Raw genomic sequence first — 14419 nt, 5'->3', positions numbered from 1 at the left:
CCGGGGCCTTAGTGTTATCAGCACCGCACTCTCCCGAGTGAGCCATGGGCCGGCCCTACCTGCCCTTTTTAAAATGAATTTTATTATCATCTTTTTCTATCTGAAGATAAACTCAACAGAAGCAAAGATCTGACTGGTTTTATTCACTCTAATATCATCATGAATTAAAAACCAAAAGGTTACTTCATAGATTTTTAGTCAAGGGATTCTTAAATTGAAATCCATAGATTATATAAATATCTTCATACGAATTTTTTTTCCCCAGAAGAGATGCCATGGTTTTCAGCAGATTCTCAAAGGAGTTTCTGACCCACTGTCTCAAGTCTCAACTTGGTTCTTCACAAGTTGTTCTGAGAAGAGAATCCATGTGAAAGTGATGTACTAGGAATTGCTTCTTGGAAAAGCCGTTGTCAAAAAGAACAAAAAAGATGAATTGGATTATATTAAAATTAAAAACTTTCACTCTTAAAAAGACAAAAAGGAGCTTACAGAAGCTCTTGGTTTCTAATATTATTCTCCAATGAAAGGATACAGGGCTCTTTGAATAAAAGCCTGATTCCAAGGCTGGGGCAAGATACATACATGATGAGCTTGGCACTTATTGTAGTGCCTGAAAGTAAGTCCTGAAAACAAAACAAAATGAAACAAAATTCCCCACACAACTATGAACTGTGAGCACAGAAATCAACTGAAAGAGTTTCCAATAGCCAGAGCTGAAACAATTTGAGGTGCAAAATAAATAATGTAGTATTGGATTATAACACAATGTATAAAGTAAATATCAATGAGTCTATACTTATATAAATAAATGATTAAATAAATAAATGGGGAGAAATAGACATCTGTAGATGAAATCCAAATAATTTATGTAGATAATCCAACCTCAAGATGGGGAAGCATAACTCTTCACCCCTTAAGTGTTGGCTCTATATGGTGACTTTCTTCCAGGGTACAGTATGGAAAGGAGGAAAAAGAGTAAATTTATAGCATCCAAATGTGACAGCTGCTAACTCAGCCAGATGATCATGGTTTATCCATAGCCAGATCACACTGGTAGCATGAACCCTTCCTATCATGTGATAACAATGACACCTTAGCTTTGTAGCCTTTCTTCCAAACACCCATAACTCCAATTTAATCATGAAGAAAACAAAACAAAATGAAAAAACCTCCACCAACTCAGGGTTATTCTACAAATGCCTCTCTGATACTCCTCAAGACTCTCCAAGTCATCATAAATAAGAAAAGTTTGAAATATTGAAATACACATATCAACTAAATGTAATGAGGTATCCTGGTTAGAATCTTGGAACAGAAAAATGACATTAGGTAAAATCAAAGGAAATCTGAATAAAGTATGTACTTTAGGTAATAATAACATATCAACACTGGTTTATGAGTTATGACAAATATACCATACTAGTGTAAGATGTTAATAATGGGTAAAAGTGGATGTGGAATGTATGGGAACTCTTTTCACTATCTTCATGACTCTTCTGTAAATCTGAAACTCTTCTAAAAAAAGTTTTACTAAAAAATTACTGTGGCATTATAACCAAAAATAGGAAATAATTCAAAAGTCCATCAATAGTAATATGGATAAACAAATTTAGATCTGTGCTTATGATGAAATAAAGTACTGTACTAAAAATAATTCTGTGATGCGATGCATGCAACAACATGGATACATTTCAAACATATTTTGTTGAGGAAAGAAGCTACTATCTAAAGAGCACACACTGTATGATTGCATTTGTATAAAATTCAAGAAGAAGCAAAGGTAATCTTTGTGAAAGAAATCAAAATAGTGGTTGTCTCTGGGGTGGGGGGGATTGAAAAAAGGCAAGAGAGAAATTTCTGAAGTGCTGTAAATGTTCTATATTTCAATTTTTGTAGTTGATGAAGAATATATATCAAAACTCATTGAATTGTAATTTTACAATCTGTGCCCTTCATGGTATGCAAATTTTACTTTAAAATGCCTACATTAAAATAAAGGGGGAAAAAACCCTCTTGGCTACCGAAGGAAGAATTTATTTTAGGGAGCAAGAATACTATCAGGGAGGCCATTTAGGAAGCAAAGGCAGAAGTCTAAAGGAAAAGTGATGATAGCCTGAGGTAAGTGATATAGCAGAGAATGAGAGAAATGTATGTTTTCTGTAAACATTTTGGAACTGGAGGCAATTAGAATACACTATTTTATTAGACGTAGAATTTAGAAATTTTTGTGGAGAGAACTCTGAACTTAATCAGCAGACCCAGAGTGAGTTTCAGCTTTGCTATTTTTCAATAGTCTGATCACATACAAATAGCTTAATCTATCTGGGCTTTTAATATTTCATCTTTTAAGTGAACTAATTAGACTTGTCCTACCTAGCTCACAGGTTACAGAAAGAATCAAGTGAGGTAATGTACCTGGAAGCAGTTTAAAAATTGTAATGTATTACAAATACTAAAATTATTATTTTACATTATATAAGGAGTGTGTCAATACTGGGAAATATATTATGGATAGTTTAATCATCAAGCACAAGCAGGTCAATCATTCTAGCATAATAAACAGCTCTACCTCTCTGCAGAGATACCACAATTAAAAATCTCAAATATGGATCTTAAATTAAGAATCTGAGGGCCGGCCCGGTGGTGCACTGGAGAGGGCGGCGCTCCCGCCGAGGGTTCGGATCCCATGTGGAGACCGGTTCCCGCTCACTGGCTGAGCGTGGTGCGGGTGCAACACTGAGGGTTGCGATCCCGTTGCCGGTCAGTAAAAAAAGACAAAAAGAAAAAAAAAAAAAGAATCTGAGACTACAAGTCAGAAAAAAAGTCCTGAATAATGGTAAGTGATCAAGGTTGCACTACTGGAAAAAATGTTGTTTTATATACTGTCTAGTAAGAGAGTCTTCAAAATTCCACACACAGATCTTACTGAACCATGATGACACCTCAAACTCAGTAGAGTTTGCATCTGCTTGCAAATAAGCACAGTGAGCATTGTCATATATTCAGAACAACTTATCTGGGGCTATGCCACTCTAACTCTCTGCTCACAACTCTCATAATAAGTTCAAGGTGACAGCCAATCAAATGCTAGTCTACTAAGGTTTCCTAGGCAACTGACACACAGCTCGAGAAATGGATTGCACACAGTTGAGAAGAAAAATACTGCACCAATTTCACCTTACTGATACTTTTCTTTTTTAAAAAGAAATATATGTACATATACCTAGGACCAGTTTTGAAAAAACAGAACAGTAAAAACCAACATAGCAATGAGACAAAGGGCTCTAACAGCCTTTTTAGAATCTGTGAGTACAATTACCTTCTAAAGCATGGTTGCAGATGATATTATTGCCAATAGTAATGTGATTAGAAAAATGTGTTTAACTTCCTAGGAAAGATATTTGGGATAGCATCCTTGTTCTATCCTCATTCTAAACTGAGAATTGCTAGGTTATTTTTGGTAGACAAAACTGATTTGTTGGGTATTGAAAAGCCTATATTTGCTTCTTCCTTTGCAGAATGTAGAACATGCCCAAGACATAGTAGGTGGTTAGTAAAAACTGATTGAATCAACAGAGAAATAGCACAGAACTTTTCATAATGTCCCTATTCTATCCTTTACTCAAGGCACACTCATGATTAGCTCAGTGGGTGATCAACTAGCATCAACATTAGAAGGCGAAGGAACTATAGTCCTTGATCATTTTTTCTCTTCTAATTTGTTTCCGTCGGCATATCTGTGATGCAATTAATATGTACAAAAGTACTTCAATAAATTCATGGGAAAATAGAATTAAAAGGCAATATGAATCTTTCCATGAACTTTTTGAAGTACCATTTTAATAGCTAAGGTATAAACAGATGAATGAATTCCTTCCTCCAACCTTTATATTCCAGTGTATGGATTTAGCACTTTGAGAAAAGGTGCACCATAGTAATTCATTTAACATTTATTTAGTACTTACTGTGTGCCATGTGCTGGAAATGCTGGCTGGTATCCTAACTAATTTTGAACAAATACATAACACTAAAAATTCATTGTAAACTGAGCCTAGCCAAATATGGCAGACTTTTATAGCTGGAAAGAACTGTGTTGGCATTTGGCCTGATTCAGGATTTCTAAATCCTTGAATGCCATCTCATCAGCAACAACCATAATAGATTAGAAAACTGAGTGATGCTCAGAAAACAAGCCAGACAGATACATTTTCTTATTACTAGCTAGACGTTAACTCATGTGTACCTCCAGAATTTTTAAAACCAGGCTGAGTTACCTTCAAAGCTAGAATAGAGAATGATTGAAGTATTAAGAATATAAAATTCATTAGAAAAAGATGATATCTGCTTATTTACCCCTATATCCTGAGTGCCCAGCACAGAAGCTGAGCTTAATTAAGTTTTGTTGAATGAAGGAATGAAGGTGGGCTTCTTTGTGCCTCTTTCTGCCAGGATCCCCTTTGAGTAGGCTATGAGAGTGGAACCAGGGGTGGGGATGTGAGGGGAAGCCCTAACTTCCCTGAAGGGATTAGATGAAGTCGCTAAAATTCAGAAGTCATTATTGTAATTCCTCCATTGAATGGATACAAAGAATAAATCCCAGGGAAGGGCAATGTTTGCCGAAGATCATCTGTCTAGTTAGTGGGAGAATTTCCAACCTTGTTCCATCTTTTTACTGCACCACGGTGTGATTAGGAGGAATTAATGGTCTCATTGTTGGATAATGAATCTCAGTGTAGCCCCTTTAAAAGGAAATATACTTGATACTTTAGAGGGCAGAATCTGCACCATTGAGAGTAAATATCTCCATACTAATGATGATAAAAAAGTAATAGATAAAATTATATTAAGTGAAACAAGTCAGGCACAGAATGAGAAATACCACATGTTCTCACTTATTTGTGGGAGCTAAAAACAAATAAATATACAAACAAATAAAGGTTGGGGGTGGAAGAAGACAGAACAATCATGACAATTCCTTGAATTTGTTAAGACAAGTAAACAGATATGATGTAGTGGGGAGGAGGGGAGAGAGGGAGGGGGAAAAGAGGAATGGGTAAAAGGATGCGAAAATCAATGGCAATGTATATTGAGAAGTTAAAATAAAGAAAAAAAACTAATACAACTGAAAAAAATTCATTCTTAATATTTTAAAATCATACTACATTTCCAAAGAGTCTATGGATCCCATATTTGAAAGTTTTCTCTGTCTGAATATGTAGAGAAAATTATCCTAGAGTGATCTACCATGAAATGCTATTCGAGACCCTTGGGTAGTAGAATTTTAGGTATTACATAATTATTGGAAAATAAAGTTGATTCTGTGACCACTTTCAGCAACACATTAAATATTAAGTTTTAGATAAATATATGAACACACAACCTTATACATACAGACATCTGACTTTGTGCATATATATAATACAGTGCTTGGCATACAGTAGATGTTCAATGCATTTTTTGAATGCCTTATATGTAATTTATTCATATATACAAACATACCCGCAGTGAAACCCTTTAGGCTATTTAATCAATAAATTATTGCATACTTTACTTTATTCTAAATGGACTAAGTCAGATTTTGTCTAGCATTTATTGTAAATTTATCAGTCCTTATTGGGCTAAATATTTAAAAGTAAAATTGATTATGCTATCTAGAATTGATCTTGTTGCCTCCAGAGTTTTAGGTTTTGCAAAAACCTCAAATATTTAATATGGCTTTATGCATACATCTAAAGATATCCCAAGCTGAATAATTTGAAAAGGAAAATAAGGCTGCACATGAAAATAAAGGCAGACCTACTTCTCTTCCAAGTATAGCTCACCAAAGCAGAAATCACTAAAGTAATTACAGCCTTGATTATTGTCTTTAAAACATCAAAATATTCCATTCCAAATACCCTCTATTTTCTCCTGTTTGTGGACAGCCAATGACAGGCAAAAGGATAGAGAGAAAATACTGCCCAGTGCAGCTATTCTTAGATGATTCTCTCAGGTGGTTAATCACCGGGATTAATTAGCAAGCAGATACTCTGAGAACTTGATCTTTTTCCTTGATTCTTAGTCTTACATCACCAGGTATTTTCTAAAATCGGGTTGAGCACATCCATAAATTAAGTACTGGAGCTTGCCCCTGAGGAAAGAACACTCACAGGTATCCATCCCGACAGGAGGAGTCGTGCTCTGTGTGCTGAGTGAGGTAGCGATTCGAAAAATACATTTGTTCCCACCCACACCTTCTCCCACTGACAAATGCTGCGGCTCTTGGGGCCAGAATTCTAGAATTCTATTCCAACAAATAGATCCCCCTCCACCCCAGAAAAAAAGAAAAAACTGTCAGAGATGTAACACTTTCCTAAAATTGAATATCTAATTGTGCCCACGTCCCCAAAATAGTACTTTCCAAAGCAACCAAGTGTTTCTGTCTCAAAGCCAGTGTACGTGTCTAAACGGGCCCATAGTTTAACACATCTGGTCATGGGTTGGAAGGCTAGGAAATATAAAGACATTTGTTGGAACTGAATAAAACATCCATTCTTTATAATTCCAAATACTAGGCTGGTTAAGAATACCATCTACTTTCTGCCACCCCAATCTGGAGCACTAAAAAGCCTACCTGGATTTTCAATACATAACCAATCAGATACCTGGGTTGCCGTTAAACAACATCATTCGTTTTTTAATAAACGTTTTTAAGCCCGTGTTGGAGCTGTGGGGAGCAGTGAGGAAAATTCCAAATACTAGGCTGGTTAAGAATACCATCTACTTTCTGCCACCCCAATCTGGAGCACTAAAAAGCCTACCTGGATTTTCAATACATAACCAATCAGATACCTGGGTTGCCGTTAAACAACATCATTCGTTTTTTAATAAACGTTTTTAAGCCCGTGTTGGAGCTGTGGGGAGCAGTGAGGAAATGAGGGGTGAGAACAGGCACTACCAAGTAAATACAACATATTTCTTCTCTCATGCACCTTATGATTGAATAAGTTCATTATTCATATGTAATGTTATTAATTTATATATTCATGATTTTGTACAGGATACCTTTACATTGGACATTAAAATATAAGACCTGGATATTTATTTTCATATAATTTTTAAAAACCCTGAATAATTGTTATCGGGTTTCAGAAAAATGGATAACTGAAGGACTAAATAAGAGGTAATATTCAAACTATCTAACTAAGAAGAAATAGTCAGTGAGTGCTCCACGTTTGAGGAATTATGCTAGTCACTCTGTGAGAACCTTTGTCTTTCCCATTATTTCTCTCTCTGACTTGCTTATCTGTAATTGCCATCCGGATTAGAAGCTTGGATATTTGCAGGATCAGAGAGTCAGTCTGAGTCAGTCTCCATGAAGAATGCAGGAACAGTCAGAGGGGTTTCCAAGTAAAGAACCACAAAGTCATTTAAAAAGTAAGATCTATTTGCAAATTTTATTTCTTCTTTGAAACATTAGGAATGATAAGTCTGGGGTATCTCTCGATAAAATTGATTCACTATGTATCACACATGTACTTCTTAGAAACTCAAAGTGCTTTGCAATATCATATAATGTTTTCATGTAGTCATGATATTTCCTTTTGAAGTTATTTTCTTAAGGGAGGAAAACAAGTATTTAAGGTGGAGAGAAATTATTATTCCATATCACAGGATAACCGAGGCACCAAGTTTCAGTTAGATTGTCCAGCTTTATGCTTTATAACTCAAAGCCTTATAAACGTAGATTGTGAAAACCTCAAAATCATTTCTGTGTAAAACACAAGTGAACTGAGATAATAAGAATTTGTTACAACATTGTTGAATCTTTAATATATATGCCAGGCACTTGTGATAAGCATTTTATTTTTATGAAATTTTATAACCTGTTTTTGGTGATGATCAGGGCTGTCCTTCAAATATTTTCATATCTCCTTCAAGGCACATGATAGGATTATACTTTTCTGCCCCTTTGAAGGTATGTGAGGCCATATATCTTTGGTCCCTTAACAATAAGCAGTTAAAGCCAAGTCATCAGGGCACAATTAACTACTCTTACTTTCCCTCTGCCCTAGTGATCAATATGTGGTGGCTACTCTATCAACAAAGGTCCTGGAGTGAGAAGGAATGGAGGAGAGTCCATAGGTGTCTCACAAATGACGTAGAGCTTGAGTGGGAGGGACAAACCAACAGAACTTTGTTGTGGATGCCTCTAAAATTTTGGAATTGTTATAACAGCATAATCTATCCTAGCCTATTCTAATCAATAGGTTATCGAGCAAATACTACCTGCATTTTACTGTTGATATGTTGAAGGCTCCACAAATTTTTTCAATTTGTTCAAGGTCAAAGAGTCTATAAAAGACAAAACTGTGATTTTAAACCAATACTCTCCAACAGTAGAGACCAAACTCTTCACTAATAAATTTATTTCATTAACCTTATTGCTCATAACAAGTTTACTTTTATGTGATCTTCCTTAGACTTAGTGGTCTAGAAAAGATTTGGTTTTGATACTGTTTCTTTGGAATATATTTTGAAAGTTAAACTGAGATAATAAAAATATTTTCCATAGCATTTTAAGATTTACCAAGCATTTTCACAAATATTAACATTATATCCTCACAAAAAACTTGTGACTTAGGCAGGACAGGTATCATTATCATGTTGTTACAGGTGAAGAAAATCTAGTCATAGAAAAATTAATAGTTGACATGCTAAAGGTCATATAGCTAAACAGTAACAAATTCTGGGATGAGAACACCAGTCTCAAGAGTTACTCTCTAGTGACAGCACCAGGAGGGAGGTTTGTAGAGGCAGTGATTCCTGACACAATAGAGAGAAGCTTGCTGTTAAACTCATCTCTGCAAATCATTTGCAATTTTATTTCGCAATCAAGATCATTGATAACGATTTCAAATTGTTCTTCATTGCAATCAGTTCTAAAAATAGATCTGATTAATGTTGCTATAAAAATAGTGGAACAATTCAGGTTTAGATTGCAAGACGAAAACAGGAAAGTAACCCAAACAAAGCCCTACTTAAAATACTTAAAAGAAAATACCTAAAATACCAAAAGGGAATACTTAAAAGAGAGTTTATTTCTGATCTTTTAAGTATCACTTTGAAATTTCTAAAAGAGAGAGATTATCAAGAAGGAGTAACTTAAAATTGTTAAGAAAACTTGCTGGACCTATGTGTAAAAGCAGACGTGCCAGCAATTTGGCAATATATAATTCTATCATGTGAGAAACTTTAGATTTATTTCAACTTAAAAAAAGCTTTTCCCCAGGGATAATGATTTCAGTAAGTTTTATTTCAATGGAGGGTTACTGATCACTAATTGAGCTTGATTTAATATTTCTTATTATAACTTTATTATTTTTATTTTCCTTGGTTAGAAACAATATTTTTTATCCTTTGGTTATTAACTGTGGTATAATAAAAATTTCTGAAAGTATCAAATCAGTATAGGTCAACTTCAGCATGCTGGTATACGCACTTTTGTAGAATGTTCATAGAATCATTTTTGTAAATGCTATCTGGAAGGGAAATGATAAGGGGTTTTTTTTGTTGTTGTTGTTGCCCCTTTTCTTTTCTTTTTTTTAAAATGGGGGGTGGTGTTTATTCTCCCTGATTTTAATCAGGAGGAAATGAGCAAGGGATACAGTTTCACTAGGATGAAACTGTTCCTTGCTTCACTGTTTACTTTGCATAGCAAGTGGCTGATCCAGAATTGGAACCCATAAGTCCAAATTACCAAATTCCCTGTCATTGTGTCATACTGCCTTTAAATGGTCAGCAGTCTCTTATGTCATTATACCATGGCTTACCAGATCATCAGGACAGTTGTCAACTTTAGTTTGACATGTCAGAAGAAGGCCTGAATATTTCATTTAACAATCTTTTTTGCAGCACTGTAATCTGAAGCCATCATGAGATTAGCTCTAGAGGTAGCAAAAATTTAGCTCTGAGGCACACATTTTACAATTCTCTTGAATAAGAAAGTTTGTATCCAAATTTTAAGTGTCAGACATGTTGCTAATTCTGATTTTTAGCACATCTCTGGAAGAGGGTGTATAATAATTCTAGTAAGTGCTTTGAACTCATATTTTGCATGATTTACCTTGACATCCTTAGATTTGCAATAGTCTTAGTATTCAGGGCTTTTGACCTTGCCATTGACCTAACTTTAAATGACATCTTGAATCTTCATTTATATTCTTAAATGTGTACGTGTGTATCTATATCTATATATCAATAGACATATCTAATCTATAGCTATATTTATAGCTTTGTGTATATACAGATATAAATATATGTATAAATATGTACATAGGTATATTTATAGATATATAAATATGGATATCTAGATATAGATCTATGTCTACAGACATATACACACACATACATAGATATATACCTACCTGCTTATAAAGATGTAATATGAAGATGTGAAATACTGGAAGCAAATATTTTGAATTAAATAACTTTTCTCCCATAAAGCCTACCCCAAATATTAAATCCCTCCAAAAAGTCTCTCCTCCAAATGAAAATTTTTGCTGCCTTTTAAAAAAATTTTTTTGACCGGTAAGGGGATTGCAATCCTCAGCATGGTGTGGTCTGCACCACGCTCAGCCAGTGAGAGCACTGGCCATCCCTATATAGGATCTGAACCTGCGGCCTCGGTGCTACCAGCACTGCACTCTCTCGAGTGAGCCACAGTGCCGGCCCCTTTGCTGCCTTTTTTGAACCTCTCTACAGTATACTCTTTTCATGAAACTCTTCTCAATCAATCTTGGAGTAATAACAGTGAAACAGTGAAAGTCTACACATGTTAATATGCCAAACACTATCTAATTAACTTAATTTCCAACTCAAATTTGAGAATTAGCTATTGTTCTCTTTATTTTAAGGAGAATAAAACCTATGACAGTGAGGTTGAATGATTTTCCCAAGATGAAATAACAACAACAACAAAAATATGAAAAAAAAAGAATATGAAATAACATTTGCTTGACTTCGATGCCTCGTGTGGGTTAGTCTAAAACTCAAAGAGAAACTCACATGATTATTGATTAAAGGATTATTAAGTCTGTTTTGGGGTGACTTAAGCAGCTGAAAATAGTGAAGCAGAGAATCTCAGAAAGAAGAGTTACAGAAGTTGTACCCCCAAATCTGCAGAAAAAACTTCAACCAACTTTTTGGCTAGCCAAGAACTATGTACGTGTGGGACAGAATTCAAGATGATCAGCTAGGCTAAAATAACTAAACAGAGATTTCAGAGATAAGGGACAGTCTTTGGAGTTTGAGCTCAGCAGCCTGATTAAAAATGCACTGGATATATTTAACAGCAGATTTGAGATGACAGAATAAAGAGCCAGTGAAGACAGAGCAATAGACATTATTCTAGCTAAAAAAAAGGAGTGGAAAAAAGAATAAAAATGATGAGCAGGGACTCACCGACTTGTGGAGCAATACCAAAAGCTCTAGCATGTGTAATTAGAGCTCCAGAGAAGAGGAGAGAGAGAATAGGGCAGAAAAAAATATTTCCCAAATTTGATGAAAGGCAGAAATTAAGTGACTTAAAAAACTCAGCAAACTTCAGAAAAGATAAATACAAAGAAAACTACATTTGGTGTATCATAATCAAATTACTGGGGAAAAGTAAAAAGAAAAAAATGTGAAGCTAGAGAAAAATGATGCATTATATACAAGAGAACAATGATACAAATTATTACTGAAGTCAGAAACAATGATGTTAAGAAGACAGTGAAATAATATATATAAAGTGCTGACAGAAGGAAAAACTCATCACCCAGAAATTTATATCTAGATAAAAATCACCCCAGAATTAAGATAAAATAAAAAATTTTTAGATAAATGAAAACTATATTTGTTATCTTCAGACTTGCACAAGAAGAAATGCTAAAGGAAGTTCTGGCTGAAGAGAAATGATCCTAGATGATACATGGATCATCAAGAAAGAATAAAGATAATTGTAAATGATAAATATGTCAGTATGCATAAAACACTGTATTTTATATTTCTTCTAATTTCTTCAAATTTAGCTAACTGCTCAAAGAAAATATAACACTGTATTGTGGGGTTACTAGCATATGTATAGATACACAATATATAGGACAACTATACTATAAAATATGGGGAATAAATAAAATTATATGATGCCTGGAACTTATATTTTACATGAACTAGTACAAAACTAACTTAATTAAATTGTGAAATGCTGAGGGTATGTATTGTAATCTCTACAAGAAACATTAAAAATAGTAATGAGAAGAGAAATAGCTAAAAAGCTTATAAAGAAATAGAGAGAAAAAAAATAAACAATGGGACAAGCAGAAACTAATAGCAAAACAGCAGACCTAAATCTAACTGTATCAATATTAAATTAAATGTAGATGGACTAAATATTCCCATTAAAGGCAAAGATTATCAGGCTGAATAATAAAGCAATGCATCACTTTATGTTTTCTACAACAATTGTGTGTTAAATATGAATGCATAAGTCAGTTGAAAGTAAAAGAGTGGAAAAAGATATTCCATGCAAACATTAATCATAAGAAAGCTAGCTTAGCTATATTAATATCAGATAAAGTAGATTTCATGACAAAGTGTTTAGCACTGATGAAGCAAGACATTTTAAAATGATCAAAGGGTCAATTCATTGGCAAGACATAACAATCCTACTGAGTATGCACATATTAACAGAGCTTCAAAATATGTAAAGCAACCTCTGACAAAATTAAAAGGAGAAGTAGATAAATACATTTGGAGGTTTAATGTTCCTTTTCAGTAATTGAAAATAACAATGAGACAAGAAGTCAATAAAGGCATAGAAGATCTGAACAACACTATGGACCACATAGACTCAATTGGCATGTATAGAACATTATACCCCAAAACTTTAGAATACTCTTTTTTTTCAAGTGCACATGGTGCATTCACTAAAATCCTAATGACTGCAATGGCTTACACCATAAAATTAAATTAGAAAGCAAGAAAAATAACAATGAGATATCTAGGAAATCCCCAAATATTTGAAAATTCAACAACACCAAATGCTGTTATGAAAATTTATTTATTTTTATTTATTTATTTTATTTATTTATTTTTTTGTCCTTTTTGAGACCGGCCACACTGCACTCAGCCAGTGAGCACTGTGAGCACACCGGTCATTCCTATATAGGATCATAACCCGTGGCGGAAGCGCTGCTGCGCTCCCAGCGCCGCACTCTCCCGAGTGTGCCACGGGCTCGGCCCTGTTACGAAAGTTTTAAAAAAAACAAACCCAAAAATGTATAGACTGAAAGAAAATACTGTCAAAACATATATATAACAAAACACTTATATCCTGACTACAGAAAGAACTCCTAAAACTTAGCAATAAAAATATAAGAAATTCAATTAGAAGTAGGGAAAGTTATGACATATGAATTGCTAAAATGCTGAACTAGTTATCAGGGAAATGTAAATTAAACCACAATGAGATACTAGTACACACCCACCAGAATAGCTAAAGTTAAAAATGATTGACAACTCCAAATGTTGGTGACAATATGGAGTAACTAGAACTCTCATATATTTTTGGTATGAGAGTAAAATATGACAACCACTTTGGAAAAAATGTCTGATAGTTTCACATTAAACTAAACAAACACCTACTATATCTATCATTTCTGCTTCTAGATATTTACCCCAAGAGAAATGATAATATATTCTACAAAAAGACTTGTATGAGAATATTTACAGCGTCTTTATTCACAATAGCCTAAACCTGAAAACAATCTAGGTATACATCAACAGGAGAATGTTTTAAACACACACACACACACGCACACACACACACACACAAAACTGGTGCAGGTATATAATGGGATACTATTTAGCATTTAAAAAAGGGACTGTGGGTCCGAGCCCGCGGCGCACTCAGCAGAGTGCGGCGCTGGGAGCGCAGCAGCACTCCCGCCTTGGGTTCGGATCCTATATAGGGATGACGGGTGTGCTCACAGAGCTCACTGGCTGAGCGCAGTGCGGCCGGTCTCAAAAAGGACAAATAAATAAATAAATAAATAAATAAATAAATAAATAAAAAAGGGACTGTGATATACACAAACACATAAATGAATCTTAAAAACAACATACTAAGAAACAGAAGCCTTACCCAGAAGAACACATACAAAATGACTTAATTTATATGAATTTTAAAGCAGGCAAAATTAATCATGGTGAAAAATGAACAGGAAAGGAGTTGCCTCTGAGGGAGGCAGGGATGGTACTTCTTACGAAGAGGCATGAAGAACTGTCCTAAGGTGATGGAAATCCTGTGTATTTTGTTAGGATTTGGATTCTGTGGTTGTACTTATTTGCTAGAACTTACTGAATTGTACAGTTAAAATGAGTGTATTTCAGGAGAGTG

The sequence above is a fragment of the Galeopterus variegatus genome, unplaced genomic scaffold (genome assembly GCF_000696425.1).
Source record: "Galeopterus variegatus unplaced genomic scaffold, G_variegatus-3.0.2 Scaffold1465, whole genome shotgun sequence".
Lineage (NCBI taxonomy): Eukaryota > Metazoa > Chordata > Mammalia > Dermoptera > Cynocephalidae > Galeopterus > Galeopterus variegatus.
Note: the sequence above shows the minus strand (reverse complement) of the source record.